General features: G+C 45.0%; 1 protein-coding gene across 1 annotated transcript in view; it reads left to right on the forward strand.

Moving 5' to 3' along the window:
* Window positions 1-18,731, forward strand: part of TRMU (tRNA mitochondrial 2-thiouridylase) — a 65,593-nt gene that overhangs the window by 43,659 nt on the left and 3,203 nt on the right. The window lies entirely within an intron of this gene.

Consider the following 18,731-nt stretch of genomic DNA (forward strand, 5'->3'; position numbering starts at 1 on the left):
TGGTGTTTGAATCATCATGTTGATTCCCCTACTATTTCTCATGTTTTAGAATTTTTGAAAGACGGTTTTGAAAAAGGCCTGAAGCCTAACACACTACGGTGCAGTTCTCAGCAATTAATAATTTTTTTCAAGGAGTTTTTTCTAGTAACACCCTGGTTTCTAGGTTTTTTAAAGCAATCACCAACCTCAGACCATCAGTGGCTCCTCCAGTTCCCTCTTGGGACTTACCTTCAGTCCTTCAAACTCTGATCAAGCATCCTTTTGAGCCCATGGAAGAATCGGACTTTAAGTTACTTTCTTGGAAAACTTTGTTTTTGTTGGCCATTTCATCAGCAAAGAGAGTTTCTGAACTTCAGGCCTTATCTATTCAACCTCCTTACCTCAAGGTTCAACATGATTGTTTAATTCTACGTCTGAACCCTTCTTTCAGACCAAAGGTTTGTACGAATTCAAACCTGAACCAGGAGATCTTCTTGCCAGATTTTCATCCAAACCCTCAAGATGATGTTCAATCCTCTTTACATACCTTAGATGTAAAAAGAGCAGTTCTATGCTATATTAACAGAACCAAAGAATTCAGAAATTCTGAAGCCCTTTTTCTCCAGTTTCTAGGACCTAACAAGGGCAAACCAGCATCCAAGTCTTCATTGGCATGGTGGATCAAAGACCTAATTTGTTTCTGCTATTCTCTTCGGGGTCAGGAAGCTCCTGTGAGTATTCATGCCCACTCCACCAGGGCCATGTCTACATCCTGGGCATGCCTAGCACATGTCTCACTTGACCAGATATGTCGAGCAGCTACGTGGTCGTCACCTGACACTTTCATCAATCATTACAAAGTGGATCTTTCTGCTGGCAGGGAAGCGTCCTTTGGCAGACAAGTGCTGGAGATAGCAACCTCTTTACCCCCCCCCCCTTTAATTTACCGCTTTGCATATCCCTTTGTGTGCCGCCGAGGGACGAAATGGAAGGTTAAAATTTACTTACCGAAATTTTTTCTTTCCATGAGTCCCGAGGCGGCACAGATACCCTCCCTATTAAATAATTTTTCTTATTGCTGCATACAACACGTGTGTCTCTGTTTCTGGGTCATTTATATATGAGATAGGGTCGCTGGGTGATCCCCTAGATTGGTTAATTACTTGATTAGTTTAATTAATCTTATTGTGATCCTATCTTCTGTAATAGGAGAAAAGAAAGAGGTTAACCCTTTGTGTGCCGCCTCGGGACTCATGGAAAGAAAAAATTTCGGTAAGTAAATTTTAACCTTCTCTTGCCTGCCTACACACCCCTGAAGCTCCGGTACAGGTGTTCCCGCCTTGGCCGGTGATAGGCTGAAGCTCCGTGTGACCTGCCGGGCTAACAGCAAGTAAGAAGCAAACAGCCCGGCGACCGAACACCTGTACCGGAGCTCCGGGGGCGCGTAGGCGGGTAAGAGAAAGTTTGTCTTCTTTTTTTTTGCAGCCCCGACCAGATAAAATAAGAAAAGTGCACGCTGGACTACTTTAAAACCCACATGGCGTTTTTTCACTCCCATAGACTTCTATGGGAGGAAAACGCCAAGTTTTTCCCGAAAAAACGCCAAAGAGGACATTTTTAAAAACTGCCAAGGAGCCCAGAAAATGTCAAAAGGATAAAAAATACGCCAAACTGAAAAACGGCGAGTGGATTTGGCATTTTGCAGTTCCCTAATGACTTGCAGCTAACATCTGGCCGCAGCATTTTTTCACAAAAAAACGCCATTCGGCAGAATGGGTGTTTTTATTGGCGTTTAAAAAAAAAAGTGGAAACCTAGCCTTAGGGGACTTTTAGCAGGAATCATTAGATTCCTCACACAGATCAATGGAGTTTCATAGAACTCCATTGATCTTTGTGATCTGTGCTCATTTGATTGAGTCTGCTGAGCTCGCTTCATAGTGGCTAATGCCAGACATCACTGATCCTCATGATGTCTGGCAATAACCCTTTAGACGCCGCAATCAAAGTTGATCGCGGCGTCTAAAATGCCAAAAACACATGCCGGTAGCTCAGTGGAGCTGATCGGGACACCCGCGGGTTCCCTACCTGCCTCCGGCTCGCCCGATCGACGCTTTGAAAATGCTGGCGGCCTCAGCATGCTGTAGTAATGGAGCGCCGATAACACTGATCAATGCTGTGCTATGGCACAACATTGATTAGTGGCTGTAATCACAAGATTGCAAGTAATAGTCCCCATAACAGTGTGCCTCCAGCTGTTGCAAAACTACAACTCCCAGCATGCTCAGACAGCCTTTGGTTGTCTGGGCATGCTGGGAGTTGTATTATTGCAACTACTGGAGACACACTGTTTGGAAAAAAACTGCCCTATGGGGGACAAAAAAATTGTAAAAGAAGAAAAAAAAATTTAAAAAAAGGTAATACATGTGAATACGCTCCCCCCCCCCCAATAAAAGTTTAAATTAACCCCTCCCCCATTTTTAGATAAAATAATGTGAACAAAAATAAACATATGTGGTGTTGCCATGTGCATAAATGTCCAATCTATTAAAATATAACATTATTTAAACAGCACGGTCAATGGCGTAAATGTAAAAAAAATAAAAATACCAGGATTGCTAATTTTTGGTCACTTCATATACCAGAAAATGCTTATAATAAAGTGATCAAAAAATCCAATCAAAAGTAAGATGGTCCCAATAAAAACTACATATCATGGCACAAAAAATAAGCCCTCATACAGCCCCGTATATGGGAAAATGTTAAAGTTATAGGGGTCAGAAAAGGATAATTTAAGCACACTAATTTTTTACTTTTTTTTTTTTAACAAAAAGATGTAATTTTTAGGTATTAAATTAAAAGAAAACCTATATAAATTGGGTATCGCTGTAATCGTATGGACCCACAGAATAAAGATAATGTCTGATTTCCACCAAAAAGTGCACCAAAAAAAATGTTCTTGGTGTAAAGCTTTGTTTTGGGACCAAGTTTGTGTGTTTTATTTATTTTTGTTTTTTTCACCCATAGATCTCCATTGTTTATTCTTATTTAAATGTGTGTTCACATCTGTTTTGCATTTTATTTATTTGCATTTTTTTTTTGTGTGTGCTTTTTTTCACATTCATGGGAAAGTCTTAAATCACAGTATTAGTGGATCATGCCAGTACCGCTAATAAAACTCCATGTGAACACCACCTTAAGATATTAGTGATACGAGAATCATTTAACAAAGTCACCTGTGTAACCTCACATTTATTTCTTAGCTGCATCTATGAGACTTGGCTTATTAAGCAGGAAGAAAAAGTAAAATTGCCCTAATTGTCCTTACTGCTTAACAAAGAAAAAGGGGTCAACCTAAATGATAGTATTAAATAGCCGGTATGCAGAGTATTATTCTAACCTGGGATGTGCATAATAAAACATTCCTTGACTATTTTTCTTAAAAAACACAATACCTACTTTGTGCTGGATATTTTTAGGTCATGCACACATGAGTGTGCAAGCTTTGTGAATGTACACAATAGATCCTTAGCCAATAACACACAAGAAATTCTAGTCTAGCAAAGGAACTGTTGTCTGCATGTCAAACCCAAGTCAATAGTTAGGAAACCTGATCCAGCTGATAAAGTTTCAGTCATGTCTTGTAACCATGCGTGGATTTCATTTGTACCAATACCAATGAAGGTCTGGCTGCTTTTGTAACAGCATAAAATAAAATTAACTACAAAGAGTTGAAGGAGGATTCCGAAATCTTAAAATGTGAAAGTGCTAAAGAGTGTCTTGTGTCCAGAAATTCCTGTGCCTGCTGCAGCAATGGAGAACTTTGGTGCAACAGTTGACTGATAAAGCATATGCAAATGTCATAGCTGACAGGACCCATTCAGATCTATTATTCCACTTAATCCCTGCAATATTTGTTCTACACACCCTTGGATGAATAATAAGCCTGCAGGTCAACTCAGAGCATATGTATTTCATTCCAACAGGGTCGACAGTGTAAAATGCAGCTCTCCCATGGTAATGTTGCAACCAGTAACTGTAACTCCACTGGGGGACACAGACCGTGGGTGTATGCTGCTGTCTCTAGGAGGTATGACACTACGGCAACAAAGAAGTCGGCTCCTCCCAGCAGGATATACCCGCCTCCAGGCCCTGAGCTAATCAGTTTTAGCTTGGTGTCTGAAGGAGGTGGAGATGGTCTGGATTTCTCTCCAGACCAGGTCTTATGTTTTGTTATTTTCCTAGTTAGGGAATGTGTTAGATTTTTATTCCTTTTTCTTTCATGTTTTCAGGTGGGGACTCAGGAACTGCGGCTCACTGTTTCCCCATTGTGATTGAGGGGGCACAGACATTGCGTATATGCGCTGTTCACCCCCTCTCGCCAACGGTCAGCACCTGGGGTTGTACCTCATGGGTCCGGGGCCCCCTATTCCCTGCTCGCACATGGTAGCTCGGCATGACGCAGGTGACAGAAAGCTGACTGAAGACTCCACAGAAGACTCCATTAGGTAAGTTCTTCTGACCTTTCTCCCTTAGGTGCTGACTCGCAACCTCTGGAGACCCTCAGTTTTGGGCCCACCTTTCAGGGTCTAATGGGGCTGGCCTGTGCTGGGGGCTTAATCTTTATTATTCTGGGGAGAGCAGTGGCATATTGGGAAGGAACGGCTTAGTTTTTCTCTGCACTTGTGTGTGTGTGTGATTACTATGCGGCTGACAGCCGCGACACTTGTACTGTACGGGCGCTGCCGGTGCATATCAGTCTTGCCCGCTCACTTCCCCGCGAGCGCATATGCGGATGACATGTGCGCTTGGGGGCAAGGAGCGAGCGCCATTGTTCTCCGGCATTTCGGCGGCCGGGGCGTTATAGCTCTGCCCACAGGGCCGCCGGAGCTTACTGGAGGCGCGAATAGTCTTCCACTCAGCGCTGTGCGCGTGATGCAGGTGGCAGGGGCCAATCAGACAGTGCCCCTGCTCCAGGAATGCCCCTCTCTGGCTATTGGCTAGTCTGTTCTCCTCTCGTTCTACATAGAGCGGAGTTTCTTCACAGCAGGGACAGAGTGTTACAGTGTTGGGGTTAAAACTTTACTGCCACAGGGGACACAAATCTGTTCCTCCCTCTAAACAGACAACTGGACTGTTAGTCTACTATTTTGTCTGTATGACATGTAATTTCAAAAATGCCTGGTTCTGCTGAACCCTCTGGCTCTGCATGCTCCACTGCTCCCCCAGACCCCCTAGCTCCCCCAGATGTTACAGTTCTAGTGGATTCGACCACCCCTCCAGCCTGGGTTCTTCCTATCCCAGTATATGGCTGACTTGACTCAAGTCTCCCTTTCAGTGGCTGAGGCCTCCCGTGACATGGTGTCTGCCTTAAAGAGGTCTGCCTCACGCTCTCACAAGCATACTAGGGGTGCTTCTTCTGACTCTTACATTGAGTCTTCAGGTAGACGTGGGCGCTCCCCCCGTGGGTTGCCGCCCACCCCGTGACATCTGGTCACAGACGTCGCTCCTCCAGAGGACGGTCCCGGAGTCGCCGCTCTGCCTCGCCAGAGCCGCGTACCCGGTTAGGGTTGCCCCCCCCCCCCTTCAGGGCTGCCTCCACTCGTTCACATTCTCCTGGTGAACTGGCGGATGAGGCTTCCGTATCAGCATCTGACTCAGAGGACCACTCGGATACAGTTGAAATGGTGAACTCATTGGTTGCGGCCATAAGAGACACCTTTGACTTAGAGGACCCAGGATCTTCGGATGTGACTCCTTTCGTGCTAAACCAGCACCTCAAAGGTTCACTTCTCACGCTGAATTTGACATCCTTCTGGAATCTGCATGGAGACATCCAGACAAGAGGTTCCCGGGAATGAAGAGGGTTCAAGTGCGTTACCCATTCGCCAAGGACCTTGCCTCTAGGGTGGTTTCCCCTCTCTCGGTGCATCCACCAATTTCCCACCTCTCTAAGGCTATTACACTGCTGCTAGCAGATGCGGCTGCCTTCAAGGACTCGACAGACAAGAAGTTGGAGTCCTTAGCGAAGTTTGCCTCTGAAGCAGCAGGCTCTTCTCTGCTTCCCACCTTCGCCTCTGCATGGTTGTCCAAGGCTCTTTCGGTGTGGTGCTCAAAACTCAGTCAGGGTATCCTGGCGGGATTCTCCCCCAGAGGATCTATTTTGCTTTGGTTCTCCAATGCTCTAACCTTTGGCCTCAATAAGGGGTCTGGGCAGGCGCCTTTGCGGGACAAGAAGGCTCCCTTGTTCTGGGCGCGTCCGTCTTGGAAGTCGGATACCAACCGTTCCGGCCGTTTTGCATCCAATCGGGCAACCGCAATCCCACTTCTGCATGAGATGAAGCCCCCACCCGCAGATTTTTCTCGGGTGGGAGGTCGTCTCTTACTTTTTCGAGTCATCTGGACCACACACATTCAGACGTCCTGAGACCCCCGGTCTCCTTCTCTGGCGAAGCAGTTTCGGGAGGCCCTCCAGTCTCTGCTCAGGAAGTATTGTCCCCGTTCCTCCAGGGGAATGTTTTCGGGGTTTCTATTCCAATCTTTTTGTGGTCCCCAAGAAAGGCGGTTCTGTGCGACCAATTCTGGACCTCAAGTGTCTCAACCGTCATCTTCTCCGCCACTTCCGAATGGAATCTCTCCGTTCGGTAGTGGCATCCATGGAACAAGGGGAGTTTCTATATTCAGTGGTCATCAAGGATGCCTACTTCCAATATTTCCCGGCCATCAGCGGTACCTCCGCTCTGCGGTTCCGGAGGGGAATTTTCAACTCATAGCCCTCTCCTTTGGTCTGACCTCGGGTCTTTACCAAGATCCTTGCGCCAGTGATACCCTCTTGCGGTCGAGAGCAGTCTCAGTGATCCTTTCCTGGACGACCTTATTATCAAGGTTCCCACCAGAGTCCAGACTCTAGAGAATGTGGATCTCACTCTCCAGACCCTGACTCGTTTTGGGTGGATGGTCAACAGGGACAAGTCTGTCCTCTCCCCCGCCCAGTCTCTGATCTTCTTGGGACTTCAATTCAACACGGCCTCTGCCCGGATTTGCCTTCCGCCGGACAAATGTCTGACGCTTCTGTCAGGAGTCCGCTCCCTTCGGGCCCAGGCCCCAGTTTCCATCCGCAATTGCATGGAAGTCTTGGATCGGATGGTAGCGGCCATGGAAGCCGTACCCTTTGCCCAGTTTCATTACCGTCCCCTTCAACTGGCGATTCTCTCTCGATGGGACAGATCTCCTCTGTCTCTCGGTCGCAAGATTACTCTCCCTCGTCGGATCAGTCAGTCTCTGCTCTGGTGGCTCCGCTCCCCCCTTCTTCTTCAGGGGCGATCATTTCTTCCCTTCCACTGGCAGGTAGTTACAACGGATGCCAGTCTGTCGGGCTGGGGCGGTGTGTTCAGGGACTGGACGGTTCAAGGCCTCTGGTCTCCCCGGGAAGCCCTTCTTCTGATAAACAGCTTGGACCTGAGGGTGATTCTTCTTTATCTTCTTCATTGGGAGTCCCTGCATCAGTCCCACCCTGTCCGCATCCAGTCGGACAACGCCACGGCCGTAGCGTACATAAATCGGCAAGGCGGCTCTCGCTGCTCGGCAGCCATGGCCAAGGTGACAAATATTCTCATCTGGGTGGAAAACAAGGTTCTGGCCATTTCGGCAATTCACTTTCTGGGTGTGCTCAACTGGGAAGCGGACTTCCTCAGCCGGTCCTCAGCCGACCCCGGCAAGTGGTCCCTACATCCAGAGGTCTTCCCGCAGATCTGCGACCTCTGGGGCATTCCAGACGTGGACCTCTTCGCGTCGGCACAATCGGAATATCCTTCCATTTGTGTCTATGTTCCGGGACCCCTGGCCCTAGCTGTGGACGCCCTAGTGATTCCTTGGGTGGGGTTTACTCTGCCCTATCTGTCCCCCCCCCCCTTCCTCTCCTTCCCAGGGTTCTGAGGAAGCTCAAAGCGGAGGACATTCCCGCCATACTGGTAGCTCCAGATTGGCACCGAAGGTCGTGGTATGCCGACGTGGTCAGGCTCCTGGACGACACTCCACTGCACCTTCCACTTTGTTCGGACCTGCTACCTCTTTGCCACCCCAATTTACAGTCGCTGCATTTGATGGCGTGGCGGTTGAGACCACGGTTTTGAGAGCCCGTGGTTCTCTTCCCAAGTCATTCGCACCATGCTCAGGGCTCGCAAGCCCTCCTCGGCGAAAATTTACCACCGTACCTGGCGGTCTTATTTTTGTTGGTGTGAAGCTCAGGTCTTGTCTCCTGTTACTTTTTCTGTCCCCCGTCTTCTCTCCTTCTTGCAGTCGGGATTGTAACGGGGGTTGTCTCTCAGTTCCCTTAAGGGTCAGGTTTCGGCCCTTTCTATTATTTTCCAGCATCCTCTGGCTTCTAATTCTCATGTCCGGACCTTCCTTCAAGGAGTGGCGCATGCTGCCCCTCCTTATCGGTCCTTCTCCCCCTTGGGACTTGAATCTGGTTCTGGGGGTCCTCCAAGGTGAACATTTTGAACCCCTTAGGGAGGTGTCCCTGTGCCTTCTTTCTTGGAAAGTGGCGTTTCTTGTTATCACCTCCATTCGGAGAGTGTCTGAATTGGCAGCTCTCGCCTGCCGTTCTCCGTTTCTGGTGCTCACCAGGACAAGGTTGTCTTCCGGCCAGATCCTTGCTTTTTGCCTAAGGTTGTTTTGGCCTTTAATCTCAATGAGGACGTTGTTCTTCCGTCCTTTTGTCCCGCTCCTTCTCATTCTAAGGAGCATTTACTCCCCAACCTGGATGTGGTTCGGGCTGCTAGGTCTTACCTCTCTGTCTCTTCTTCGTTTCGTCAGTGCGATTCCTTTTTCGTCCTTGCGGATGGTCGTCGTAAGGGACAACCTGCTTCCAAGGCCACCATTTCTCGGTGGAATGGCCTGCCATTTCGGAAGCCTATCGCTTTAGGGGGAAGATTCCTCCCTTCAGGGTAGTGGCTCATTCTACCCGTTTCTGTTGGGGCATCCTGGGCTCTCCTCGGCCTCGCAGATTTGCAAGGCGGCTACTTGGTCGTCTTTGCACTCTCTCTCGAGGTTCTTCCAGGTTCATACCTTCGCATCGGCTGATGCTAGTCTGGGCCGTAAATTGCTACAGGCGGTAGTGGAACAGCCGTCTGCCTGACTGATTATCTGCCCACCCAAGGGACGGCTTTGGTACGTCCCACGGTCTGTGTCCCCCAATGGAGCCGATAGAGGAAAGGAGATTTTTTTAACACTTACCTTAAAATCTCTTTCTCGAAGGATCCATTGGGGGACACAGCTCCCGCCCTTTTGGGTTTCTCTTTGGTTCTCTGTCCGAGGGTGTGTTCAGTTATATATTTTCTTCTGGTTCTCGGACAGCTCATGTTTTTTCCTTGACCTGTCGGTCCTCTCCTATTGCTCTGGTACTAAAACTGATTAGCTCAGGGCCTGGAGGCGGGTATATCCTGCTGGGAGGAGCTTACTTCTTTGTTGCCATAGTGTCATACCTCCTAGAGACAGCAGCATACACCCACGGTCTGTGTCCCCCAATGGATCCTTCGAGAAAGAGATTTTACGGTAAGTGTTAAAAAAATCTCCTTATTGTATACAAAGCCATGAATGGATTTGAAAAGAGAAGTCGGAGTCTTTCTCTAAAACATGCCCTCCACCTATGATCTATTCCTGGCTTTGTATTCAATAATCACACTTAAAGGGGGTACTAAACTGCCCCAGTATTCGGAACACTGGGTGCCGGCTGCGGGGGTCATGAAGTCATGCCACGTCCATCTTGACATCATGCGATGCTCCCTCAATGCAAGTCTATGGGAGCGTGGCGGCTGTCACGCCCCCTCCCATAGACTTGCATTGAGAGGGCGTCCCTCCATATCAGGGTATGTCCAGGGAACACTTGAAACATGGCATATCTTGGAAGTATACGAGAAGAGAGAGGTGAGGTGCCAAGTCACACAATCCTTACATTAGGGCTGAATCACATCTCTGCACACAATGTCAAATAGCTGCATGATGTTGCAGTGACGTTGAGCATCTATTGGACATTGCAAAAGGGCATGGTTGTGCCCACACACTATGAACATGACTTGGTACCCATTCGCTCTCTTATCGGAAAGTATGCTTCTGTGACGTGCCAAGGAAGCAAGTGAGTGCTGGAAAGCAGCACAGGTAATACTTTTTCTGCTACCCAGACAACCCTTATATTAGGCTAATGGCATGGTTCCTGAGTCAAAGCCTGTTAAAGGGGTGTCATGATGAAAATGCAGTCCATTTGGCAGGCATAATGTTATAGAACAGAGGTTACTGAGCAGTTTGATGAACAGGTTTGTGTGAAAATATCCAGGATAACTTGTAAGGCTGGGTCCCCATTACTTTTTCCCCCATACGGGAGCGCATACGGCAGGGGAGAGCTAAAAACTTGCGCTCCCATATGCCTTTGTATGCGCTCCCGTATGTAATTCATTTCAATGTGCCGACCGCAGTGAAACGTTCGGTCGGCTCATTTTTGCCCAGTATGCGCTTTTTCCCCGCACCTAAAACCGTGGTCGACCACGGTTTTAGGTCTGGTTGTAAAAGCGCATACGGGGCAAAAATGTGCCGACTGAACGATTCACTGCGGTCGGCTTCAATCTGCAAAACACCAGAGCGCCCACATTGCTGCAGGCTCTCACTTTAGTGAATACAGGTCTTATCCAATTCTTATTGAGAATAAGAGTGGGGAGAATATTAACCCCTTTACGACGAGCACCGTAAATGTACGGCGCTGCTAAGTGTCACTTCGCGCGCACAGCACCATACATTTATGGCGCTGCGTTTCTTGATCACCGCATCTCCAGGCGCAGTGATCGGAACAGGATGATTGCTGATATCTATGGGACCCCCCCCCCCCCACAATTCTGACCAGTGATTCACTGCTTTTCTGGTGACCCGATAGCCTGGAAAATAGGGATGATCGGACTAGTCAGAGACAGCTCCCATCATCCTAAAGGATAGGAGCAAGGTGGCGGGGGTGCCACCTCCTCCTATCCCCTGCGATTGGCCGATTGCAGGGCTGGGGGGGTTTCAAAGTTGAGATCCCTGCTCTGCCCGTCTTGGAAGTCCGGGCAGAGCGGGGCAAAGATGGCAGCGGTTACCGGCGGCATACAGCGGGGGACCGGCGGCAGCAGAATGCAGCAGTGAAAATCTGGTAAGTGATCTTCACTGCTGCATTGTAGTTTCCCAACTACAACTCCCAGCATGCCCAGATAGCCATGTTTTGCAACATCTGGAGGGCTACAGTTTGGAGACCACTGTATAGTGGTCTCCGAACTGTGCACTTCCAGATGTTGCAAAACTACAACCCCCAGCATGCCAAGACTGTCCAGGCATGTTGAGCGTTGTAGTTCGGCAACATCTGAAGGGCCAGATGTTGCAAAACTACAACTCCCACCATGCCCTTTGGCTCTCCGACATGCTGGGAGTTGTAGTTTTGCAACAACTGGAGGCACACTGGTTGGGAAACACTGTCTGTTTCCTAACTCAGTGTTTCCCAACCTGTGTGCCTCCAGCTGTTGCAAAACTCCCAGCATGCATTGACAGACCATGCATGCTGGCAGATGTAGTTTTGCAACAGCTGGAGGTATACTGGTTTGGAAACACTGCGGTAGTCTGTTACCTAACTTAGTGTTTCCAAACCAGTGTGCCTCCAGCTGTTGCATAACTACAACTCCCAGCATGCATGGTTTGTCACAGTGCATGCTGGGAGTTGTAGTTTTGCAACAGCTGGAGGTTTACCCACCCTCCCATGTGAATGTAGAGGGTACATTCAGACAGGCGCGTTTACAGCGAGTTTCCCGCTTTAAGTTTGAGCTGCAGCATGTTTTCCGCCGTAGCTCAAACTCCCAGCGGGAAACTCGCTGTGAACCCCCGCCCATGTGAATGTACCCTAAAAACACTACACTACGCCTACACAAAATAAAGGGTAAAACACTACATATACACCCCCTACACTGCCCCCCAATAAAAATTAAAAACGGCTTATACAGCAGTGTTTCCAAAATGGAGCCTCCAGCTGTTGCAAAATAACTCCCGGTATTGCCGGACAGCCATTGACAGCACGAGACACCCTGTTTGGGGAACACTGCCGTGTCCGTCCCTATGCAAATCCCTAATTTAGGCCTCAAACGCACATGGCGCTCTCTCACTTCGGAGCCCTGTCGTATTTCAAGGCAACAGTTTAGGGCTACATATGGGGTATTTCCGTACTCGTGAGAAATTGCCTAACAAATTTTGTGGGCTTTTTCTCCTTTTACCCCGTATGAAAAGGTAAAGCAAATTTTTACACTAACATGCTGGTGTTGCCCCATACTTTTCATTTTTACAAGAGGTAAAAGGAAAAAAAGACCCCCAAAATTACCCCAAAATAATGACTCCAGAGTACAGATATACCCCATATGTGGGTGTAAAGTGCTCTGCGGGCGCACAACATGGCTCAAAAGTGATAGCGCACTATGTACATTTGAGGTCTAAATTGGTGATTTGCACAGGGGTGGCTGATAGTTACAGCAGTTCTGACATACAACGCAAAAAAAAAAATCACCCACATGTGACCCCATTTTGGAAACTTCACCCCTCACGGAACGGAACAAGGGATATAGTGAGCCTTAACACCCCGCAGGTGTTTGACAAATTTTCGTTTAAGTTGGACATGAGAATGAAAAATCAGATTTTTTTTCACTAAAATGCTAGTGTTACACCAAAGTTTTTATTTTCACAAGGGTAATAGGAGAAAAAGCCCCCCCAAAATTTGTAACACCATTTTTTCTGAGTATGGAAATACCCCATATGTGGATGTAAACTGCTCTGCGGGCGAACTACAATGCTCAGAAGAGAAGGAGCGCTATTGGGCTTTTTGATAGAGAGAGAATTTGGCTGGAATTGTATGCCATGTGTGTTTACAAAGCCCGCATGGTGCCAGAACAGTGGACCCCCCCCTCCACATGAGACCCCATTTTGGAAACTACACCCCTCACGGAATGTAATAAGGGGTACAGTGAGCACTTACACCCCACAGGTGTCTGACAGATTTTTGGAACAGTATTCCGTGAAAATGAAAAATGTAATTTTTAACCCCTTAAGGACGCAGGACGTAAATGTACGTCCTGGTGCGGTGGTACTTAACGCACCAGGACGTACATTTACGTCCTGTGCATAACCGCGGGCATCGGAGTGATGCCTGTGTCATGCACGGCTGATCTCGGCTGCTGATCGCAGCCAGGGACCCGCCGGCAATTGCCAACGCCCGCAATCTCGCGGGCGTCTGCCATTAACCCCTCAGGTGCCGGGATCAATACAGATCCCGGCATCTGCGGCAGTGTGCGATTTCAATGAATGATCGGATCGCCCGCAGCGCTGCTGCGGGGATCCGATCATTCAGAACGCCGCACGGAGGTCCCCTCACCTTCCTCCTTCCGGCTCCCGGCGTCTTCTGCTCTGGTCTGAGATCGAGCAGACCAGAACAGAAGATAGCCGATAACACTGATCTGTTCTATGTCCTATACATAGATCAGATCAGTATTAGCAATCATGGTATTGCTATGAATAGTCCCCTATGGGGACTATTCAAATGTAAAAAAAAATGTAAAAGTAAAAAAAAAGTAAAAAATCCCCTCCCCCAATAAAAAAGTAAAACGTCCGTTGTTTCCTATTTTACCCCCAAAAAGCGTAAAAAATAAATTTAATAGACATATTTGGTATCGCCGCGTGCGTAAATGTCCGAACTATTAAAATAAAATGTTAATGATCCCGTAAGGTGAACGGTGTGAACGTAAAAAAAAAAAAGTCCAAAATTGCTACTTTTTTTTTATAAATTTTATAAAAAAAAATTTATAAAAAATGTATTAAAAGTTTTTTATATGCAAATGTGGTATAAAAAAAAAGTACAGATCATGGCGCAAAAAATGAGCCCTCATAACGCCGCTTATACGGAAAAATAAAGTTAGAGGTCATCAAAATAAAGGGATTATAAACGTACTAATTTGGTTAAAAAGTTTGTGATTTTTTTAAGCGCAACAATAATAGAAAAGTATGTAATAATGGGTATCATTTTAATCGTATTGACCCTCAGAATAAAGAACACACGTCATTTTTACCGTAAATTGTACGGCGTGAAAACGAAACCTTCCAAAATTAGCAAAATTGCGTTTTCTTTTTAATTTCCCCACAAAAATAGTGTTTTTTGGTTGCGCCATATATTTTATGATATAATGAGTTATGTCATTACAAAGGACAACTGGTCGCGCAAAAAACAAGCCCTCATACTAGTCTGTGGATGAAAATATAAAAGAGTTATGATTTTTAGAAGGCGAGGAGGAAAAAATGAAAACGTAAAAATTAAATTGTCTGTGTCCTTAAGGCCAAAATGGGCTGAGTCCTTAAGGGGTTAAAATCTTAAAATTTTAAAATCTGTCAAACGCCAGTGGGGTGTAAATGCTAACATGTAAAAATGAAAAATGGGATAACACCAGCATTTTTGTCAAAAAAATATAAATTTTCATTCTCACGTCCATGTCAATCACCTGTGGGGTGTTAAGGCTCACTATACCTCTTGTTACCTTCCTTGAGGGGTGTAGTTTCCAAAATAGTGTGCCATGTGTTTTTTTTTTTTGCTGTTATGGCACCATGGGGGCTTCCTAAATGAGACATGCCCCCCAAAAACCATTTCAGCAAAATTCGTTCTCCAAAATCCCATTGTCGCTCCTTCCCTTCTGAGCCCTCTACTGCGCCCGCAGAACACTTTACATCCACATATGAGGTATTTCCTTACACGAGAGAAATAGGTTTACAAATTTTGGGGGACATTTTTACCTATTACCCCTTGTAAAATGAAAAAAAAATGGGTTTACAAGAACATGTTAGTGTAAAAAATTAAGATTTAGAATTTCTCCTCCACTTTGCTGCTATTCCTGTGAAACACCTAAAGGGTTAACAAACTTTCTGAATGTCATTTTGAATACTTTAAGGGGTGCAGTTTTCATAATGGGGTCCATTATAGGGTATTTCTAACATAAAGACCCTCAAATTCACTTTGAAACTGAATTGGTCCCTGAAAAATTCCGATTTTGAAATTTTCATGAAAAATTGCTGCTTAACTAAAAATCCCTATAATGTCTTCAAAGAGTCAAAACATGTCAACTTTATGATGCAAACACAAACTAGACATATTGTATATGTGAATCAACATATCATTTATTTGGAATGTCTACTTTCTTACAAGCAGAGAGCTTCAAAGTTCGAAAAATGCTACATTTTCAAATTTTTCATGAAATTTGGGATTTTTTCACCAAGAAATGATGCAAGTATCTACAAAAATTTACCACTAACATAAAGTAGAATATGTCACGAAAAAACTATCACGTAATAAAATTTATAAGTTAAAGCATCCCAGAGTTATTAAAGGGGTATTCCAGGAAAAAACTTTTTTTTATATATCAACTGGTTCCAGAAAGTTAAACAGATTTGTAAATTACTTCTATTAAAAAATCTTAATCCTTTCAGTACTTATGAGCTTCTGAAGTTTTTTCCTGGATAACCCCTTTAATGCTTAAAGTGACAGTGGTCAGATTTGCAAAAAACGTCTGCGTCCTTAAGGTCAAAATGGGCTGCGTCCTTAAGGGGTTAAAACTTTATTTGACTCAGATAATAAAAATAAAAAAAACACCAAGTGCAAAATGTATATCAGAAAAAACTAATTTTGATTAAAGCCGAATATATTCCAGGGAGGGCTGAGATTCAGAGCCTCCCAAGAAGATACATCCACAGAATAACCTTATACCAGAGTACTGATAGAACATCACCCTAATAGCAACCATCCCATGGTCATCTGCTCAGATTGCACCAACACATATCATGAAAGGAAATTTCAAAATTAAGGTACCCTTATATAAAAAAAAGTTTTTGCCTGGAATACCCCTTTAAGCCCTGTTATTACATCCTCCCCTACTCCTTTAGGGACCCCAAGACCCTCTCCTTTGTCCCCATGACCGCATCGTGGAAGAATGGATTTACATTATCCTTATCTAGTGATCTGTGCCCCCCTGTTCCCCCCAAATAAGCCTACATATCCTTTGTCCCCTCCCTCTCAGATGGGTACGCTATGTCTCATTAAAACATCTATTATAATTACTTTTCGTTTATTAATAGCTGTGGGTCTATGTGGTGCTGACCCGTGCCTTGTTGAACAGCGGCAGAGTGCCCTGCTTACGTTTATAGGGGCACCTAGCACGGATCACCACTTCATTTTACCCCGGTCTAAATTTCAAAGTTGCTTTATTTCTATGGGTATCCTTTCTAAGCTACCTCTATATACCTGAATAATACGGTGTGTGAATAATGGACACACTGGAATGTGTCCCTGAAGCATTATGTATTTACTATACATGTCAGGGCCATATATGCTATGGTAAAAATGTAGGAAAATAAATACGGAATTTTTAGAATATCTATATATCCAATATCTACTATCTATAGCCCACGAGAACACCATATATATATATATATATATATATATATATCATAAGTGATCCGGTGACGGAACATTGATGTCAGTCAATCACTCTTTGATTATATGTGTTCCCTGTGCTGATACTAAGTGCGGCGCACAAGCAATCAGCTACGCCCAATACTGATGTCAGACTGGGGCGTGGCTCCTCTGACGTGGCACGGCAATGGAACCGGATATAACGTCAGACACCACTGACACGTGCAGACGGCGCAGAGAAGCCGAACGTCTCGCCTCCCTGCTATTGCAGATGTGCGCTGCATCTCACTTATGTGCCGAATATCGAGCCCGTGAGTATACTGCAGAGCGGTTTCCCCCATATCCCGTTTGCATTGCAGGTGGGATTTTATCAATGACTGGAATATTCTCTGCAATCTTTCCTCTAGGTTATCCTGATAAACCTATGGGTGGTTGTGAGTAGGACCGCATGTGCATAGGGGGATTTTCTTCTTCAGGAACAATTGGTTGACACAGTATCTTCTTGTGTTTTTTCCACTGTATTTTTCGTACAGATCCCTGGGGTCTCATGGGCCATAAAACATATCCTTCACATGGGTTCATTATTATAAAAGGACATACTCGATATTATGGGTTGCCATCCCTCAAGGATGTATATTAATATCTCTATGATTATGCACTAAGTAATTAATTTTTCTGCACTAAGTGATATTTTTGATTAGGAACTGTTTTCTATGATGGTAGTACCTTTTATCAGAGTACCACATACAGCGTAGTAACTTTTGGGCGACCCCCAGAGGACGTCGCAACATCGCGACAGAAATGCGTAGGGTACCTTAATTTTGAAATATCCTTTCATGATATGTGTTGGTGCAATCTGAGCAGATGACCACGGGATGGTTGCTATTAGGATGATGTTCTATCAGTACTCTGGTGACTATAAGGTTATTCTGTGGATGTATCTTCTTGGGAGGCTCTGAATCTCAGCCCTCCCTGGAATATATTCGGCTTTAATTAGAATTTTTTTTTCTGATATACATTTGGCACTTGGTGTTTTTTTGATTTTATTATCTGAGTCAAATAAAGGTTAAGTCTCAATATTCTCCCCACTCTTATTCTCAATAAGAATTGACCTGTATTCATTATATATTTTGTTGGGAGTTTTCCTTCACATTATTATTTTGGTCCTTACTGCTGGACCCGTTATTTTGTAGCAGTTGTATTTCTATAGGCTCTCACTTTACTATGATGTGAGAGTGGAGAATAATGAATATGCATAAGATGGGCTGATATAGTGTGGTACACAGGACTGAGTCAAAAGTCATTATGGGCTCTAAAATCTGTAAACTACAGTTGACGGTGGGTTGAGGGTGGACTGCTTGGGACCTGAGCTGTGCGAACACGGGGTCCCACTCAACTGACATGATAGCTGGAGGGCCCTTCCTTACCTGCCTCCGAGCACCTGATCGGCACTCCGAGTATACAGGGAGCCTGTATAAGCAGAGCACCAATAACACTGATTAATGTTATGCTATGGCACAGCATTGACCAGTGTTTGCATTCAAAATATTGCATATAATAGTTAGTATTCGAAATGCGAATTTTTACCGCGAAAATCGGCACTTAGCGATTTCGCAAATATTTTGATTATAGCGATATATATATTCGTAATGACGAATATTCGTTTTAGTTTTTTTTTTTGCGAATATGCAAATATTGGCATTTCCAGTCAGAGGACACTGATCCCTCCCTTCTTTTAGGGGAAAGATATAATTGCGCATGCACACTATGTGAATTTCATTACGAATTTTCATATAAAAAATAACAAACATACCGAATATGCGGATTTCATATATTCGCAAAATATTGCAAATTTGAATATGGCCTGTGCCGCTCATCACTAATAATAGTCTAGGAAGAATATGAAAAAAAACAAATGTTGTAATAAATGTGAATTCCCTTCCCTAATAAAAAGTAAATTCACCCCCATTTCCCATGTTTTCAAATAAAATAATATAAATAAAAATTAACTAACATATTTGGTATTATTGCGTGCGGAAATGTCCAGGATATTAAAATACATTAATGAAACTGCATAGTGAATGGCTTAGACTTGAAAATATACTAAAGCCCGGAATTGGTGATTTTTTGTCACTTCATATACCGAGGTAAAAAATTTAATAAAAAAGAGAATTTAATATGTTACAATATACATTTGGATAAATGTAGAGACATCCAATTCAAAAGATAAAACTCTGATCATAATGTG

This window comes from Hyla sarda, chromosome 4, assembly GCF_029499605.1.
Source record: "Hyla sarda isolate aHylSar1 chromosome 4, aHylSar1.hap1, whole genome shotgun sequence".
In the NCBI taxonomy this organism is placed as follows: domain Eukaryota; kingdom Metazoa; phylum Chordata; class Amphibia; order Anura; family Hylidae; genus Hyla; species Hyla sarda.